The 20,742-nt window shown below is 42.0% G+C and overlaps 1 pseudogene; it reads right to left on the bottom strand.

The window, feature by feature from the left end:
- The window catches only part of LOC117812686, a 59,287-nt pseudogene that overhangs the window by 29,459 nt on the left and 9,086 nt on the right, over positions 1–20,742 (bottom strand).

The following is a 20,742-nucleotide window of genomic DNA, read 5'->3' as shown; positions in this document are numbered from 1 at the left end:
TCGGACGAGGATTTTCAGATCCTATTAATATAAATAACTCTGTATTTATAGCAATGACAAATTCTCAACTGAGTTTTGTTCCACTCCTAACAGACTGCAGAGTATTTCTGACTTAGCAGACACAGCTGCATGTACAGAAACAGCATTTGTCACTGGCACTGACTCAGTTACCTCCGGTCATGTCTCTCAGAGGGGAATGTGCACGCCTGTGTGTGTGTTTGTGTGTGCCTATGTGCAGGATTGAGTCAGTGTATTTGTGTGCGTGGAGTGTGTGTGGATCAGATGTGCCAGTGTGCTGGAGAGGTTGATGAAAAGCTCCCCCAAAGTGAGGTGCCATGCGGTCAGCACAGCGGTCGTGCAGGAACAAAGTCTAACCTCTGAGTCCCCGCCCTGGAAACCCAGCCGCAACACAAAAGAAGAAGAAAAGGGACAGCCAAAGAGAGAACATTGTTAACAGGACTGCTAGTGTTCTCTGAAATAATTAAAATTCAAACTGCCGAAAGGTACAACTTCGCCATCTGTAACCAAGCCCAATAAACAAGTTAATAAACAATAAGAAATGTACAGAATCAGACATGACCGTGGCACTTAATTTGTTTTACCATGAGACCTGGAAAAGAGGGTACATACAGTAAATGCCTTTGAATTATATATTGCTTTTCTTACAAAAACTGACGTGTGATAATTTTTTTCTTTGATGTTTCAGGAAAATAATGACTTTAATGATGACATTTACGAATGGAATAGAAATGATTCATCAACAAAATCTTAAATTAACGAGAAAAAAAAGCAAAATATCAACCTGACTACCTGACTTGAGTTTTGACACCATCTATCTGCCGCAGTGCAGCTCTGTTTGTTTTTTCCCCCCTCCATGAACTCACCTTGGTCATTTTGCTCTTGCTGTCAGCGGTGAGGAATGACATGTTATTGATCTCATTCATCACCACAAAGTTCTGCTCCTCCCGCTTGAAATTCTACAACAGAAACGAAAGAAGAAGTAAACAGTGCAGGGAGACGATCTGCTACTAAGGGCTGCATTCAAAGGCCAAATGAACACACTCACATGAGACTTGGACCAGAAGATAAAGACCTCTCCAACCATCCGGAAAAGCTCTTCAGCATCTGGGTCTGGGCACGTCAGCCATCTTGCCCTGTAGTGGGATATATTACTCTGAGTCTGAATTATGTTGCATGTCTGTCAGTTCTATTAAAGCATCATGATGCATACTTTTTTTAAAATAAATGTGTGCTTCTAATGTTGTGTACCTGTTGTTGTCCACATAGCGAATCAGCAGAGGGTAGAGGGCGTACAAGTCTCTGCAGAGGACAGCAAACTCATCACGTATGGTGCCGTCTTCCTCATCTCCCTCTGATTTCCCCTCCATGCGTAGATGGTCCTCCTCTGCTACAACCTTTGAAGTACGTTTCTTCAGCTTCTCCATTGTTGGTATGAAGTGGGATTTGAGCATTTCTGGCTTTGCCCTACTGACAATGGGCTGTGAAAACACTACAGGAGAACAAAAGTAACTGTTAGGTTACTTGTTCAAACTCTCACTCACGGTACAAACCCCCCCTCCCTCGGAGGTAACATAAGATAAGATAAGATAATACTTTACATTTACATTCTCTGTCAACATCTCAGTGGGTTAATACGTATTTTGATATAGCTGTTATGGAGCTCTCAGTGGCCAAGATGCACAGAGCCACAGGAAGCACTATCTCATCCTGGTTAAAATCCATAACTAAAATCAAAGAATATGTCTAACTTTATGATATAACTGAGCATTATCACGGTACTATTTGACCATTTCCTTTTGTTGTTGTCTTTACTTTTATTAGCATTCATGTTATAAATGATGTCACCATTCACTTCCTTTATCACTTAGAATACATATTCCCTGTTGATATCATACGGAGATCTATTCTGAGGTGGGGTGGATTAGGGTGGGTGTCGCCATACCTTCTTTTATTTTTTCTTTGTTTTAATTTATGATATGCCTTGTCTTATCCCATACAGTTGATATTTCATTGTCCTGCATATCTTTAAAAACTAAAAAGATTGATTGCAAAAAAAAAGATAATACTTTATAGATCCACATAGTAGTAAGAGTAGTACAAGAATAATAGAGAAAAAATTTAAGTTAAAAAAAGTAAAAAATAAAAACAGATAAATAAAATGGAATACAAATTTAAAGGTATATATAAATGTTACACATAGTGTCAAAAGTTTTAATTACAGGTAGTAAAGAAATGTTAAGCAGATGTGACAGGTTGAAATGGTGTGGTTATGGTGTGGTTATGACAGATTGTATGCAATATAAATATATATATATATATGGGTATGTAGTATGTCTGTATACAGAGATAGAGAATAGTTAAAATTACTATTACAATAGTATCATGATCAGTGGTAATAAATAATAATAAATAATAAATAGGGAGTAACAGAGGTGGAGTCGGGTGAAGATGATGGCCATGTACAGTGTCAGAGCTGACAGGGTGAAACAGCCTTGTGTGTATGTGCATGTCTGAGTTTGTGTATGTGGCGCTCCCGTGTGTTTACGAGCTGTGCCTCTTGTGTTCCTGCAATACTGTAATGCGATGATAAATACACACTGGTACAGCAATGTTGAGCCGTTTCAGGATGCAATGCAGTACAAAGGTGTAGTGATGCAAAGTTTCAATATGTGAAGGCTAATGGGACATTTAAAAGTGTAAAGCAGAGCTCACCAGCCAACCTCTTCATCCAAGAGGCCTCATCAATACCCAGGTTGTTGACTACAATTTTCATGATGCTGCCCAAGAGCTGATTTAACTGTTCTGATGTGACATCCGTGCAGACCTTGCCCTCCATCTCAGGGAAGTTGTCATTTCCTCTCTCCCACCAGCGAGGAAGGTAGTTACACAGCATGGGCAGAGTGATTTCAATCACATGAGGCATCTCAGTGTAACGAGCCCCGGACTCTGCCAAGTCCCCGATCTCTTTCAGGAGAATATCCAACTCTGGGATGTCCGGACATAACTCCTGCACCTCATTGGGAAGGCCCAAGACTTTGATATTCACAAGAGGAGAAAGACGCACACATCAGAACAAATTCAGACTGAAAACAAATCTGTGAAAAGATTGATGCACTCACTCGCTCTCTCTCTGGGTGTCTTTGTGGTGTAGACAGAGAAAGCATTATATTCATTGAGGTGGGGCTCCAAGTAGGCGACAGGCATAGCTGCTGCAAGATGAGCCAAACACTCCCCAAGAGCCGGCCGCTGTCTGTAAACGTAAAAGACAAGTAAAAAAAAATACTCAGAAGTTTCTCTTTATTGTGTTTGCAGATATGGAGTTACCTCTCCACATGTGGATTCTTGACGGTCCCTAAGGAGTAGATGCTGCACATGATGCGGTAACATGACATCTGTAGATCATCCACTGTTAGAAAGGAACAATGAAATGCACAGCAGTGTCAGGATAATTTCTTTCAGAGAATACAGTGAAAAGATCTGTAAGAAATACTAAAGTGAAAGCACTCACACATGACATCATCTCCAAACTGATGCTGAGCGATGTGATCAAACAGGGAGGTGAGCACAGGGAGCAGAGCAATGGTTGTGTAGTTGATGTTCTGGGAGACGCCTTTCACTTGCTATAAGCAGAAGAAGCAGAACATTATTATGAATACTTTAGGGCCAGAGTTTTATTTTTGTGAATGTGAAGGACAATAATCAAATGAGTGTCGTTCAAATCTATATTTCTGCACTTGCCTGATTGCCCTTAGAGACTTTTCCGAGTTTCAGGTTCTCTACCATCTTCTCTATATCATCAGCAGCACTCTCAAAGAATGAACGCAGCCCAGCTTTCACAATTTCAGGTCCAGACTTCATCACTGTCCTAATAATATTAAAATATACATATAGAAAACTCCTTAAAAAAAGTTGGAAAAACGTATTTCGGTCAAATATTTCTCCCCTTTAATAACACAAATTTGTATTGTATTTCATATTGTTGGAAAGCCTGATTAGTCACTTTTACACTGAGGTACAACTTGTAAGGATTGTGCATTCGTGGAATTAGCAACACAGCTAAACATCTGGGTAGCACCCCCAAAAAAATGTGCGAAAATCCCCTGCAATATTCTCCTCCTAACTTTTTTTGAGGAGCTAATATATACAGTTTATAAATAGAAATATATGTTGTTATGCATTCCAATAATTCAGTTATACTATACCTTGCATCCAGTGAGCGTGCCAGAATATGAAGACAGTTGACAATTGCTGAAGCATCCGTTCCTGCGTTCAATACAATGTGGCTGTTTGAGTTTTTTTTTATAGAATTAAGATGATTAAATGTTGCACATAAAACAAGAGAAAATGCACTCTAACCCAGCTGACTAAAAATACACATTACAGTCATATATACATTTACAAGAAGCAGAAAAGAGTGAAAAGAATCAGAAAGGCTGACATTGAGAAACCAGCATCTTACCAAAGAGAGAAACTCTGTGTCTCACCAGAGCAGACATTTTACAGAAGATACTTTGATGAGAAGGAAAATGAAGAGAAAGAAAGGAAAAAAAGAAAGAGAAAAGAAATGCTTATAAAAAGGTGAAATGATGAATGAAAATAATGCATAACATAACATTTCTGGTTTCTGTCTAGAGAAGAGAGAGGGAGGTTACCTTGCAATCATTTCCTTCTCTTTATTTGAAGAATGGCCTCCACTGCCCAGGACTTTGGCAGGAGTTGACAAGAAGTAGAGACAGTGGTTTTTGAAATACTGGTTGATCAGAGGCATCAAGATCTGAAAGTGTAAGTTACACAGTTTCAAAGATATGTACTGCAATGAGGACTGCTTGAGTCTTTGATATTGTGATTCCCCAGTTTTATATGTTAGTCTCACCTTAGCAAAGAATTTGATTTCTTGCTCATGAGGAGACTTTTCCACTCGTCCACTGCTCACCACAGCCTCTGTAAAAAACACACACAGATAGGTTTGTATGAAGATTACAATGTTGACAACGATCAGATGTTTAAGTATCTTTTGTTTATCCGTGCCCCACAGTACCGAGATGAGCGATGAACTCCTGGGCAATTTCCATCCATTTCAACAGCTTCTGCAGGAAACCATACGCAAATCTCTTCTCGATGGATGAGATGTCAGACTCCATGTCTTTCAGGCCCCTAAAGTGAAACCAAGTTTAACCCTCTTTGGTGCTCTGTGCTCAAAACAATACTAACTTGAGTTTCTGTAATTCAAATTCAGTTCTTCCCTCCTTACAGTCAAATAATTTACCATAATAAACAGAAAGATACATGCAGGCAGTTTTTCTGTGTAGCAGCATCTGAATTATTTCAACATCATCATGATAGACACAGACTGCTGTACCCTAATCATGTGTTGTTTGATCTAGCAGATCATCTGAGGCGACTCAATGCAAGACAACACAATCAACATGTTAAACAGAATGATGTTAATAGATAGAATAAATTTAAGTGTATGAAAAACTCTCTCTTCAACTTTCTACACAAAATATGATTCTGCATTGTTACCGTGTGACAGCGTATCCATTAAGCTGAAGGAACTTAAGCAGCTCGTGAGCCTTCTCTCTGTCTCGTGCCTTCTCTTTTGCTGTCAGGGTGTCGTACGGCACCAGCAGAGGATGTGTTCCTCCTCCTACACATATAGAGGTATGATCATTGTTCTTGAGGTAAACTGACCAAATCTCTCATTTCCCACATGTCAAGTTCCTCTCCTCTATAAAAAACATCTTACCCTTAGACTGCAGCTCTAACTTCTTCTTCCGTCCCCAGGTATTGTGGTAATTTTCAGCGAGTTGCTCTGCCATAGACTGTGAAAGGACAAAAACCATGAATATTGTTCTTATGTTAGGATTGTAGCGTAAAGGGTTTAGATCTTAACTTAAGTACCTGCAGGTCTCTTGAAAGAGCCATGTGTGTAATTTCAATGGGTTGTGGACTGTACCCGTGACTTGGGTCATAGGTGGCCTGGAACAGAAAGTGTCATAATTATATTCCATGATCACATTAATAAGTTTTACAATATTTAACTAAATGCTCTTTACCTGAGCAGTCTGGGAGATTTTTCGTGCTGCAGTTTTCTTCTTCTCTGACTCTTCATCCTCTCTAGCTTTATCCATGGTCCACTCCCACGCAAGCATGGCTTTGATTGACTCTTTGATTGGCCAACGGTAGATTTCTTTGTCCTGACAGAGAGAAAGAAAGTGTAAAGAGATGCAAATACAGGTAGAATAGAATAAAATAGAATAGAATAGAAAAGAATGTACTTTATTCATCCCCCTAAAGGGGAAATTCAGGTGCCTGGCAGATCAAATTATAAAAATCACATAAAACAAGTAATTCAGGTGTCTGTCAGCTCATTTCCCATTGGGTATGAGGGATAAATGATTTTCTCTATCTCTCAGTCTTGCAGCGCAGAGAGATGAGCCGTCCACTGCTGCTGTTTCTCTGGTCCACAAAGACGTTGTGAAGTGGATGATCTGTGTAATTTAGAATGGCCTCTAGCTCCTTTTGTGTGCATCTCTCCATCACAGCCCCCAGTGAGTCCAACCTGATTCCCATCAAAGTGCTATCTCTTTTCACTAGTTTGTCCATTTGCCTCACATCCTTGTGTTTTATATTGCTTCCCCCGGAGACTGCAGCACAGAGAAGTACAGGAGGAGCAGATGCACTCAGTGATTTTTTTTTACTTACCTTCTCTGAGAAGGTCTTGTACGGCCTGAGCATGGGATGGGTTTTTGCATTTTCATCCAGCACTTCACCATATGACCAGTTACTCTGAATCTGAAACAAACATGTGCAAGAAATGTGTTTGAACTCTTATTCCATCTTTCCAATACACGTCTTTTTTTGTTATAGGCACCAAATATGTGTTTTATTTGAAATGTTACGCTCCATCACGTTAGCTGTTGTGACTAAACTCACCCAGCATGCTACTTCTTTATTTGCTTAAAACAGGATTGCACAATCATTGTACAAACAAAAACTTTACCTTTTCAAAGGCCCATTTATCATGTGTGTACTCAGCATATTTGTTGATGAAGGGATCAAGCCTCTCAGGGATGATAGTGCTGTGGTTTGAAGAGAAATCACAGTTAATTAAATTCAGTTATTGGGTAAGTAATAATAAAAAAACAACAACAGCAATCTTCTCACTTTGTGGTCTCCACTGGCTTAGGATCAAAGTTTCCTTCAGCATCTACTGAGGCCTTTTTCTCTGTTTTTGAGGAGTAGCTTGCGTCTACATAGTCAGGAGGAATGGCCCCGGCAATGGCGCAGATGCATGGCATAGAAATTTTGAAAATTTCAGCATCAAATTTCTGAAATCACAAAAAAAATTGCATCAATATACCCATAATATGCACCATCAACTATTCAAAAGAAGAAGAATCTTGTGTTTCAGGAGATGAACCTTGTGCGCCAACGATTCAAAGATCCCCCAAAACAGCTTGCGGGTTAGATGCAGCTCCTCCTCTGATGATATTCCAAAGTTGGCCCAACCATTAGGGAGGCAATAATATTTCCAACAGCGCTCATAGTGATTGGTCAAGAGCTGAAAGATGCAAAGTAAAATAAAATAGTAATACCAGTAGAATGTCATTTTCATTTTCAAAGAATTCAAAGCTTCTTTACCTTCAGAGGCATTTTGGCATACTCATTCAGGATGGGCACATCAAACACCAGCCGTCTGAGCAGATGCTGAAGCATGGAGGGACGCAGATGTCTGAGAAAAATAAAAAATAAAGTCAACTTCAACGTAAACCGCAATATTTTGTGACATAAAAAGTAACCCATGATGTGAACCTCACTTGCACAAAGCCATGAGGCACTCTTCAATGATGTCTCTTTGGGCCTTTGTGAAGGCGCGTCCACGTGACAGCCGGTAGATTGTGTGCAACATGGAGTCGATCATTATAGCTCTGTGATCACTTCCAGCAAAGAGTGGGGCACACTTAGTGATGAGCGGCAAAACAGCAGAACACAGGTAGCGGTTCAAAGCGAGGGCCATCTCTGTGGTGCTGAAAGCAACCTGTTGGACAGAAATAGTAGAGTTAAATATAGAGTGGTTAAAATCCTGGTCTGCACCTCTCCCAAAGGACCACAAACAGATGTAGCTCTTTAAACACTTTGAGGCTCACCGTGTCCAGAGAGGCAGCCGCCCTCATGTCGGGCAGGAAGCCGACCTCCAGCACATGAAGAAGAAAGTCCTGGTTGTCGATACCATAGACTCTGTCCAGGAACAGAACCATGGGAGCCTTGTGGTCGGGAACAAAACTTGCGGACATCTTTGGTTCTATGATGCTGTTGTCTGAAAGGAAAAATATTTGGAAAGGGTGTAAAGAATATGTAAAGCTGGACAGAAGTAATATAATGACCATGTGTTGACTAATCATTATTGATTTAAGCCACCAAGCAAAATAAAATCTGCGTGCTTTGATATGTTTACCTTTTCCAAAAGAGGGAATCTGAACTGGAAGGCTGATGACTCCCACCAGATCCTCAAGAGGGACCAGTGACCTCAGGATGGCCCTGATTCTCAGAGCCTCACCCTTACCAGCTTGGATTAACTGTTGACACGAAAGTATAGTTTTTACTTCCTGTTGCTGTATTTTTTACACTTCCTAATTTCATTATGTTATCTAAATATCAAACAGCTTACATGCATCTCTGGAGCGCAGCGTCCAAGCAAGTCAATCAGGGCAGAGTAAAAGGACATGATAGCGTTACCCAGGTGGACCTTGTTCTCCTCATGCTGCTCCTCTCCCCCAAACCTGGAGCAAAAAAGGGACAGTGGCTTCAAGATATTTTGCTACAGCATCACTGGAGAAGATACTGCACTCTTTAGGACCTTGTCAAATAACTAAACTAAGAGCTCTTACATGGGGAAGCGTCTGTCTTTTTTCACACTGGGGCCATCCCTTGCAGGGTCCTCTGATATTTTGATGGCCTCCTCTATTGCAGCGAGCAGACCATTCCCACCCTCCCCTCTCAAGGCTGGACCAAAGCACTCAGGCCTGCGGATGAGGAGACGCACCACCACATTGGCGTTCTCTTCTACGCTCTCTCCTACAGATGAGAAGAAAAAACATGTTCAGTGTAGTCTATGTAGGAGGATTAGAGACAATAAAGGTATTAGAATAAAATATTTCATCAAGTATCAAATTAAAAATACATACCGTTGACAAATACAGCAAAACGGAGGAAGTCAAGATATTTCTCTCCTCCGCAGGGATTCCAGCCAATGTCAGGGTAACCTTTTGCTAGCAGCATTGGACAACTCTGAAGTCCACATCCAGCCAAATATTTCACCACCTAGAGAGATGTTAGAGTACCAAAATGATGAAGAATACTTTTCACATTGTTTGTTTTGCACATGTAGGTGGTATTACCATTTCTAAGTCCTGCTCTTGAAGGGCCAATGCCAGCTCGTTGTTATCAATACAAGAAGCTGCAGCCACATCCAACGGGGTGGAGCCCCGCATGCCTGAATAACCAAACATAAGACATATGACATGTCACACATCAAGCAAATCATCACAGAGAGTAATGCTGGAACTAAACAAAGACAATCACCAAGACCGATGCCACTGTTCTGGAGAAGGTAGCTGAGATGGTCAAACATGGAGCGCTGATTTTGACGACTGATGCGACAGAAATAGCAGAGGAAGCGGCAACAGTTTGTCACTACTCGAGGGAATCTGATCTCCTATTGGGAGAAGGATTTTAAAAACTTAAAGTTAGACACTGCATCACATGTGTCCTACATGTGTCTGTTATCAAGTGGTGAAATGTAATCCATGTTAGTGGCATGCTAAAAATATACCTTTGAGTCCCCACCACCAAGAACATTCACCATGACCTCCATGACAGTCTCATGCATGCCCAGAGCTCGCATCAAGTTAGGGTGCTGATAGAAGACTTTGTTGCTCATGATGTTCCTAGGGAGGGAAAAAAAATCAAGTAGATGTAAAGTTTCTTTTTCTGTAATGATAGAAAATCTTGCTTCAAGGAGACATATAGAATAAAATAAATGTTAAGCCAACCCGATGCTTTGAATCATAAGCCTCTCCTCTTCTGGACCCATTTGAACAATAAGCAGTGAGCGGATCTGTCCCAAGCACTCCAGCAGGTCCATGGTGTCGTTGATTGACACTTGGTTGATGGTGTAGGCCTTGGGGAGGGCGCGCATGAGCTCACCCAGCCCGTCATACTGCCTGTGGAGGAGGCTGAACATCATGCGCACTAACTCTGGGTTTTGGATAAATGATTCCTGCGCCCAGTGGATCATGGTGTGTGAAATCAGCTCCTGCAGTGTGCCTTAAAAACAGAGGGCAGAGAGTTAAGAAGTGATACTTTTTTCCTGTAATTACATGATTGTGAAAGATGTTTTTTGTTTTTTGGTTGGTAACAATCATAGACTGTATAAGAAATAGACATAGTATCTGTGACATCACACATCTGTTCCTGAAGCACAGTTTTGAAGCCAATTGTCGGCGGGCGCCATATTGGAAATGCTGAACTCAATCCTAACTTTGTCCGAGCTAGTGTAAGGTAAAGAGGCGGACCTTTAACCTTTTAGCTAACAGCTACAGGGTGCCGGCCTGTCAATCAAGTCAGCCATGTCCTTATTTAGGCAAAACTTGTAAGTTTGATATCTTCAAAAAATAAGAAAGTAGCTTTTCAGACATAAAAACTTTTTTAAAAGTTATATATTTTTGGCCTTTTTGCCTTTTTTTGATAGGACAGCTGAAGAGAGACAGGAAATGTGGGGAGTAGAGAGTGGGGGAAGACATGCAGGAAATGGTCGACCAGCCGGGAGTCAAGCCGGCGACCCCTGCGATGAGGACTGTAGCCTCTGTATGTGGGGCGCTTAGACCTCTAGGCCACCAGAGCCCCACCATTTTTTTTAACCAGGCTGTAAACATGTTTATTATTATTGCTGCAAAGATCGTCTTTTTTGATGAACTGCCGCTTTTAGCACTTACGCATGGGCTTCATATTTTAAGACCAGAGGTTTCCACTTGTTAACAACTTGATACATTTCTGACAAAGCCGAATTAAAGCTGTAAGTGATATGCAACAAAAGAGAGGCTCACTTGGTTTTTTATCCTCCTGCGGCTCGGGCTCCACCTCAACCTTCTTCTTCTCACGGAATCTTTTCACCTTTTCCAACATTCGCAGCAGTCGTCCACGAACTGAATTATCCACTTCTTCCTCTTGTTCTTCTTCTTCAATGTGAACACCTGAACGTAAGTAAAAAAAAAAAAGACAACATTAAAAAAAAAAGGTATTTATTATTATTCTGATGTTTGTAGACGTGACTCTGTGAGTGAAAACTGACCGCAGTGTGCCAGCAGATAATTGTGGAAAGCTATGAGAGCTTCACGGACTTCATCAGGAACTGGGCAATCTTCATCCTCAGCACAGCTTTTAAAATTCATGAGCATGTTGACCTGCACAAAAAGAATTTATTGACTAAGATGTGCTGTGTTTCAATTAAAAGACCTTTTGATCTGTTTCGCTGAACTGTTATGGATGTACCTGCTCCTGTGGTGGGGAGCGAAATTCACGTGTCTTGCGAGCGGTCTCGGCTGCACTCATGGTGAAAGCCATCATAAGCTCGTTGTATCTGTGCCTCTGGTTGAATTGGATCTGGCTGACGAACTGGTCTGAAAAGGCGATGATGGCCTCAACTCTGTGACGCAGCTCGCAGTCAACGAAATACTGCAGTAAGGTACACATCTGAAGGCAAAAACAGCAAAGTTCATCTTTATTCTTACATAAAAGACATCACTGAGATAACTTTTCTGACCACCGTTTAAAAAAAACATCAAACCTGTAATTTGACGGACTCTGGGAGCTTCATCTGGAAAAGTCCTTGATCCAGTTCGTCGTTTTTACTCTCCTCTTTAATTTCCTTCTCTGTTTCCTCTGCTCCTTTTTCACCATTCACTGGTTCTGTCTCCTCTGTTGTTTCTTCATGAGGCACAATGGCATCTGTTGGCTCAACTTCTTCCTCTTCCTCCATTTCTTCTTCCTCCTCTTCTTCACCCAAGCCATCATCCTCATATTCCTCTTCTTCCTCCTCCCCCGCTGCTACCTGTTCCTCTACCTTCACTGCTTCTTCTTTGGGTGGTTCCTTCTCTTCCTTCCCTTTGGGGATCTCCTTAACAGGCTCTTCCTCTTCTTTCTTGAAGACTGTGGGCTCAATCATCTTCAGGATGTGGGTGACATCTTCATCATTAAACACACCCATAATGAGGAGGGTACTGATGAGCTTCAGGATTGGGACAAAGTGAAACTCAACGCTGCCTCCTACAGGATCTCTCATGGCTTGACCTCCGTCTTGCACAGCCTCGATCAGCATGTTCAGGGCCTTGGTCTTCAGCACCTGAAAACACAAACAAAAGTATTACTCTGTGGGTCTCAAAAGTTCTCTTAAAATGACAAATCTATTAACTCTCACCAGTAAGGGAATAACTGGGCTCAGTGTGTAGATGTCTGGATCTGTTCCCACAAACCCAACCGAGGAGAAATGGAGTTTGGGACGAAGGCATGTTGTGAGGCCGACTCCAGGTAGAGCGTGAGACTTCTCAGTGTACAGAGTGATGCTGCGTGTCTGGTCTGTCATCGGAACTATGAACTCCTTGTTGGTTCCCAGTCGATTCCTCTTGGCGGACTCCAGATGCATGCTGATGAGCAGGTCGTAGAAGCCGCTCCTCATTGGTCCAGGCAGGTAGGTGTTCTCTATGGAGTAGAAGAGTTGCGACTCATCCACATGGCTGCACAGGGCATGAGCAACTCGGTTGTTTCCCAGGGCGCACACTGAGCCGTACAACTTCAGAGTGTGATAGTGGAACTTCAGCAAGTCCATACGTTCAGACAGCTCCAGGATGTCAATACACCTGAGGGATGAAAAGGGTTAATTCAGCTGATATGTCCAAAGAATCTAACTGATACATGCAGTGTGATGCTGCTCTGACCTGTTCTCCTCAGGGATGTGGAGAGCCATCATAGTGAGCGGCTCCTGGCACTGCACTAGCCAGCCCAGCCTCTCGGTAACACGCCCGGTCTCTGGAGCCAGGAAGTGGTTGGGCATGCGGCTCCAGATAACTGGGGTTAACAACTGGACATCAAGTCTGGGAGGACACTGAGGGACGGGGTTCTTGCGTTCACTGCGGAACATTGCTGCTGAGATAGGCATTATGTTCTGGAAGAGACCAAAGGAAGAGAGCAGAGAGTCTCACCTCAGAGTTTGGCAACATTGGCTTAAACAGCAAATAAGACAAATGTGATTGCTAACACTTCACTCTTTGCTCTATATACTTGCAACAACAGAAGTTAAATATTTAAATAGTAGTATTTAATAGAAGTTAAATATGTAACAGAGCAAAGCTGGTGATTTGTTGCTGAAGTCTGGATTCAGACGGACCACTTGTGACTGACCTTCAACTTGCCGAGCTCGAACTGAATCATATTCTGACTGGAGGGAAGGACAAAGACAGCTGGAAACAGTTTTGTGTGGGGCTCCACCTGTACAAAAGGTACAAATATTGCAGAAGATGCATTACTGAAGTGGATCGCATGGGGCACTGCGTGAACAAACACGAAAACATCACAGACCTGGTAAAATGTGTTGATCTCTTTTCCATTCGCAGTGAAAGTCATGAGTCCTGTGTCCAAATCAATGAGGCAGCCGATCAAAAAATCCTCCTGACTCACTCGGGTCTGCTGGGAGCTGCTGAACTCCCCTCCCCACACCATGTAGCAGTTACTGCGTTTTATACTGAGGGAGACAGAAAAGTGAGGACTAAACAGTTATTTAATGTTCATCATTTTAAAAGAAAAAAAAATATGTTTTGTATTCTGTTTACAAATTAACGCACCTGTCATGAATGTTTCCTTTATCATCACCTACAGTAACAGTAACATTCCTCACTTTGCTTATGTCAAAATGAAGGTCATACTGGTGATAGTCAGGGGTGATCCAGCCCACCCACACACCACTGGGCTCCTGCCCCGCAAACACTCGCACAGAGTAATAGTACTAGTAAAGAAAAAAACAATGGTGTGAAATAAGCATTATGTTTCAATATAAATGTTTAACAGGGAAGTTCTACGTGCAAAGAGAGACAGAATTGTATATGGTTACGAGTTACATATCTTGGGAATACTCATACTGTAGTGGTGTTGAGGATAATGTCGACATCATCCCTGTCATCTGGCACCACATCTTCCACCAAGCGGGGAATTAGGGGAATAACAGGGGGAGGAGATATCAAAGCAACCTTCTTAGCCTTGGAGAAGAATCTGCAAACAACAGTTATTTTTTATGTGTGAAATGAAAACCCAGTATCCACACTGTGGCCTTCTAAACCCCAGTACATCCTTTACCAAGTACTCCACATGAGCTCCATACGCACCCTTTCTTTTTGCTCTTCTCAGTCGAGGCATCCTTCTCGTTCTCTCCATTCTTGAGGGCGGGGATCTCTTTAGGCACAGAGGGTTCTTTCTTGTCCTCCTCCTTCTCCGTGCGACTGGCTGACTTCTTGAGTATTTCAAAGTCAGAGTCTGGGTCCACCTCCACCACCTCATCCTCAGGGATGGTCAGAGCACGAGTAAGGAGAGTGGTCCCGGCTGGGACTTTGAAGGTCTCATGAAACTCAACTGGCATGCTGAGTCTGAGGAACAGCAGATCTGTGTTGGCGTTTTGGGACCCGTATGTCTTGTGGCTCACTTTAATGCAGGGGGCAGTTTCCACTGTTCCATCAACTCGGGACACCTAAAGCATATATGATGTGATTCTTAAGAAACATTGTTCCCATCCAGAAAAGGAACAAAGAAACATTTAACCAAAGCATGATTGGTATGCAATACCTCCATGTGGGGATGATCGGTAGGTACATTGATGTACTGGGGAAGACTCTTGCTGAACCACATGGTGATGTCTCTTTTCATGTTGATAGCAAAAGGTTCAAATCCCTCCTGCAGGCCACAGATGGTGAAGAATCGAAGACTGCTGACATTCTGACCCAAGTTTATCCTGCCGACCTGAGACAGACCCAGACTGCACACAGGTATGAAGCCTAGGGTGTGTGGGATACATGCATGAATTATCTTCATGAAACTCAATACCACAATAATTTGAAACTCAGTACTTACCCTCTCCAACCTCGATATCCTTAAACGCCATCTCAGATCCTGAGTCACTGATCAACATCTCTCCATTGAGCGTGAACATGATGTTCATCTCTGTAAGGTCAATCATGCAGCCCACCACATCACCAGACTGCCACTGACGACCAAATGGCTCATTTCCCACATGCCAACGTTGGGCCTGAGAAGAAAAGAGAAAAGAGTTTTTTTTCCACACACAATGTTAGTGTTCCTTTTCAGTCAAATGTAATAGATCTCAGTCCCACCTTGAAACCATTGAAGACATAGGCCAACTCGTCCGCCCCAAGTTCAGTGTCTGCGCGAACACTTGGTCTGGCCCAGCCCACTCTCATCTCCCCGACTGTCACGGCCTCAAACTCAAAGTACCACTTCCCCTGTGTGACACCGTAAGACTTCTCTGCTCTGAACACTCTGATCTTATCTCCACGGGAGCTGCCTGATCCATGGTCGCCTGCAATAACACAAACAAAGGAATGAACACTTGTAGACCTTAATAACAATTCTTCAAAGACCTCGTTAAAAATATATTTCTGTCGTCCTGTTGTTGATAGCAGTGCACACTTACTGCTCTCCTGGTCAGGCGGTTCTATGTTGTAACCATATCCGAGGAGAGTGCGAACAGCTGCACAAACTGTGTCTCTGTTTGTCTTTTTGGTCTTTTCATCCAGCAGGTTGTAAGGAACCAGGCGGGGATTGCGCTTGTTCATGATATCCTGCAAAAAAAAAAAACATGAAAATTAACCTGAATAAACTAATGAAGAAAATCTTTTAATGTCTTCAAAACTTAATATTTAAACTCTACAAGTACTTACAATCCCACTTATCATGGCAACATAAAAAAGAGTCATGGTACCTGCACGATACTGTATGTCCAGCCCTGGCGAACTCGATCTCTTGCCCAGACATTGTGCCCGTTTTCAGCCAGTCTCTCCACAAGAGTGTTCTGATTAGGAGTCAGCTTGACATGGTTGAGATCCAGAGGGGCTGGCTTGTATCCGCTGCTCTGCATGTAACTTAAAGAAGAACACATTTTGATCAGAAGTGGGCCCAGGCTGTTGATAGTATGCATGGTGAATAAAAAAAATGAAAGGTTTGCAACTCACGTTTTGGGTAGTTTGGTCTTTTTCAGATTCTCCTCAGCTTTTTCATCCCCCATTCCAACATGGCAGCCCAGTGCCAGCAGAGTCCTTTGAAATGTAATTATAAGAGACATTAGACCAAAAGATAGGAGAATACTGCAGTTAATTAACAGGAAGCACTGACTTACTTGAGTGTCTCCCCTGACATGGCTAAGTTGTAGTTCTTCTCTGGTTCAGGCAGGCTCTGGAAATCTACCAAGCAGGGGTGCAGCTTCTTGTTGTCATCACGAAACTTTACATTGATTTGAAAAAGCAGAAAGCAAGAATATTAGAGGAAATTCTGAGTTTGCACAACAAATTCTGTAGAGGAAATAAGCACTAAATACACTCACTGGGCCATAGGTCCATCCTTGTTCAATGCGAGTGATGGCCCATAACTCGTGGCTATTTTCTGCAAGCTTCTCTCGAATCCGCTCCAAATGAGGAGGAAGCACAATCTGAAAAGATAATACATTAAGTTCAGTGGAGGAGATGAAAAGGGAAAAAGAGGTGGGATGTGGTTTTTTTTACCTGTATTGTGTCCACAGGACAGGGAGTGAAGGCTGTATGAGAGAGAGACTGAGTGGGACCCAACAAGTTACGGATGCCATCGAAATCGTGCTTATATTCCTTGATGGGCTCAATCCGCAAACGGTCTCTTGGCAGCACTGCTTCATAGCACGGAGCGTAGCCTGGAGGAGGGAGGAACTTGAAATCTCCATGACGCCCTCCAAGAAGAAAACGCAACCTGGCAGCCAGAGTGAGAAAATCCAGTTAATCTTTTATGTGATCACTTTATTTTAATCCTAAAAGAAAAGAAACTATGGATGCTTCAATTTGTATTTCTCCATTTCTTACGTGACGCCTGCAGAGAAGCTGACTACAGGGAAGAACAGGCCATCCAGGTTGAAGTTCTCAAACATGCCCTGAACCGGATGGCCATTGATTCGGAAGGAAATACTGGGCACGCTCAGATCCAAACAACAGCTAACCACATCCTCTGCTGCCAAGATGTGTTGATTCGGGGTGGCAACATGACGGGGAACACGTCCTGTGGAATGAATCAACTCCTGTTAGTAAATATACAGCATATACAATTATAAAGACTTTATCTACATAACTTGAAGACTTGTAGAAATCTAAGTTGCACAAATACAAAAGATGTCACTCAGTTGAATAAGGTATTAAATACATATTTATCTGTAACTAGCCTTAATCACTTTACCTGACCAGAGGTGAAGCCCGTCAAAACCGTAGGAGTAGAGGTCATCCCCGACGCCGTTGCCTCCCCAGCCTTCTCCTCCGCCAGGGTAAGGACTGTAGCCCTCTGTCAGGGCCCAGCCTACACGCAGATGATAAGGCTGCGCTGTAAGGAACGGCTCCACGTGGTCCACCATCACCTCAAAATACCACTTTTTGTACTGAGTGGATCCCTCACAAGTTCCAAGGAAAATGTTGGGTCTCATGCTTAAAGAGGATTACAAAAACAAATGCTTTAATCGAACAATGTTCAGAGAAAAGGAGAACAAAACATTTACCAAGAGTTCTAAAGTTTTCTCAAACAAGTAGACCCACCTGGTGACATAATTGATAATGTTGGTTTGAAGTAGGAGGTCACGACCCGGCAGCAGATTCTCTGTGATGAGATTCTGATTGGACCTTACTGCCACCCCGTTACACACGCATAGAGAACAGAGCACATCCAAGACCTGTTGGAGAAATGTAGACACAAAGTCATAACATCCACGTAGAAACTTGTTACCATACTAGATTACATATTAAAAACCAGATGGGCTACAATGAACTCAGCGTTACATCTTTCAGACCTTATGATTGCGTCCATGCTTATCCAGCAGAGAGATGATGGATTTGATGTGATTCTCCTGAATGATGTTCAGCACCTCCGGACTCTCAATCAGAACACAATACAGCACCTCCAGGATCCCTGACATTGAAATAACACATTAAAGAAATACAGATTAGGAGTACCTGTTTATATTGTGTGATAGAAAAGGACAACATCTGGAAGACATTTATATAAAATGCGTTGGACAAAACTTTTAATAGGTCTTTCTTGCATCTTTTTTTTACCAGATGAAAAAATAGAAAATGTATTCTATATGTTTATAACAAATGTTTGTATCGATGATACCTGAAGAGGCCTCCAGCCGATCCAATTTACTGACCAGCCAGTCCAGGTTATCGCAGAACAGGGCACAGTTGGCACGATTACCCCTAATCAGAGAAGCTAGGTAAAGCAAAAAAGATTGTTCATGGATCACGTTCAGAAACAAAAATGCATGAAAACCCCCCAAAATGACCATGCATGTTAAGAATCAGGTGAGCATACCTAGCAATTCATAGAGTAAATTAACTATCTCTTTCCATGACTCAGCAGCTTCTTCTCCGGCATACTCTGAGAAGTGGGCTGCTGTGTTGTAGACATTGAGCCGATCAACACAGTCCAGGACAAGAGTAATCATCCCCTGTTAACAAAAATAAAACCTTAAAACAACCTCAAATCCTTTCATTGTATGACAATATATAAACCGTGTTATATGTTTTAATAGATGATGGTCATTCTTCAGTAGGTAGAGCTACCTCTTCCTGGAAGAGGTTCTGTCTGTTCTTAAGGGAGCGGAGCTTGAACTGTTTGTCCTCATGCTCCAACTCCTCCTCTGGAGGTCGGAAGTAGAAAATAAGATCCTGCAGGGAGAGGACCACGGTGTCCATTGGCAGAGATTGGGGGTTGGCAGATTTGTTTTTCCCACTTAGAGCATCCAGGCCTCTGAAGACATGAAAGGAGAACAGAGCATTACAAAAATAAAACTGTTTTTTATCTGCAAATTTTAAAAGAAATATAAGTGAAGTCTTCTGTCAGTACTTGATGAACTGGTTGAAGAGAGCTGTTGTGCTGTAAATCATTCTAGCCGCTTGGTACTCTTCTGTTTGAGATCGAGCCACTGTGAGTGCATCATCCATGTGACCTTCTTTATGGAGTATGGCCTGAGAATAAAACACACAGTACTCAACACCCAGAAAGATACAGTACAGGCCAACTTGATGTGTAAAAGTTCTCATTGTTTTAAAATCCATCTTTACCTTTCTCTTTAGGGGACCCAGACGGGCAGTTTTGGCATCAACAGCAGCGTATGTAAGCCAGAGGCCAGTTGAAACATGCTGTACGAAGCACATGGACTCTCCATACTTGATTTCAGGAAGACCCATTCCTTCCACATCTCGCTTCTGTGTCACTTCAATTTTTTCCTGTAGTTTCAATTAAAAATGTGTTCAGAATATCTGAAGAAAAACTCAAGGCTTCACACTCAAATCTCAAAAACTCTGGCGCAGGTTATCTTTGCTTGACACTGACCTTTGAAATTCTAAAGCAGAAAGCTGACATTTTGGAATTTGCCTTCTCTGCATCGACCAGCAGAAGCCCTTTCTCTTCATCCAGACAAAGGTATCTGCCTGTTGTGATGTGACGAATCCGGAAGGACATGCCCCACTTAATGTGGCCTCCGCTCCAACTACCAACAGACACAGATTAATGACAGTCAGCGGAGTCCATAGTCCATAACTGTAACACAGGTTGTTTGATGCATGGATTCAAGATTCTTACCCAATACGAAGTGGTTCAAGCCTCCACAAGGAACGAGCATGACTGCACACAGCCCCTCCTTCATAATGAGCAACTCTGGAGTACAATATGAAAATCAATGATGTGCAACATGTATCAGGAAATCTAAGGTTGTTAATGTGTTAAAAACAGACTATAACTTTATTTTCTGACAGTACACTCAGAAAATCAACAGGCAAACCAATTCAATTTTCGTAACCCTCCTGTTATGTTGCGGGTCAAATTGACCCATTTCAAGTTCAAAAAAATTAAAACAAAATGTTAAAAGTATTTTTTCACTATGAAACTTCTTCTGCTTGGCTTAATTAGTGTGAACAACATATAAAATGAAAATGGTTCATTTCACACATTTGCAACCCCCCTGCATGTTTATATTACATAGATACTGTTCATGGGTCAATTGGACCCGGCAGTCAAAGTGGAGGCTAAAAGGGGTCAGAAGTGTCAAATACTAAATGTTTCTTTGTAACTGTGTTACATATGTCACCCAAATCACTTTCCAATGTACATAAAAGAAAGTTTTAACATGAATTTTCATAAAAACAAGTGAGTTATCCTCTTTGAACCATGATCTGTGAGAATTAAAGAACACCAATGCACTAAATATTGATTTAAATGGTTCGTAATGGAGTTAATAATGAAATTAAAAAAACGTTTATTGGGATTATTTGGGGTTCTCACTCTTTTGAATCATTAAATGTGCCCCGGGTCAAGTTGACCCAGGAACATAATTGCTGTCCCTAAGAAACGTACATACTGTAACAGCAGGGTTAA

Source organism: Notolabrus celidotus, chromosome 5 (genome assembly GCF_009762535.1).
Source record: "Notolabrus celidotus isolate fNotCel1 chromosome 5, fNotCel1.pri, whole genome shotgun sequence".
Taxonomy (NCBI): domain Eukaryota; kingdom Metazoa; phylum Chordata; class Actinopteri; order Labriformes; family Labridae; genus Notolabrus; species Notolabrus celidotus.
This window is presented reverse-complemented; position numbering and strand designations above follow the sequence as displayed.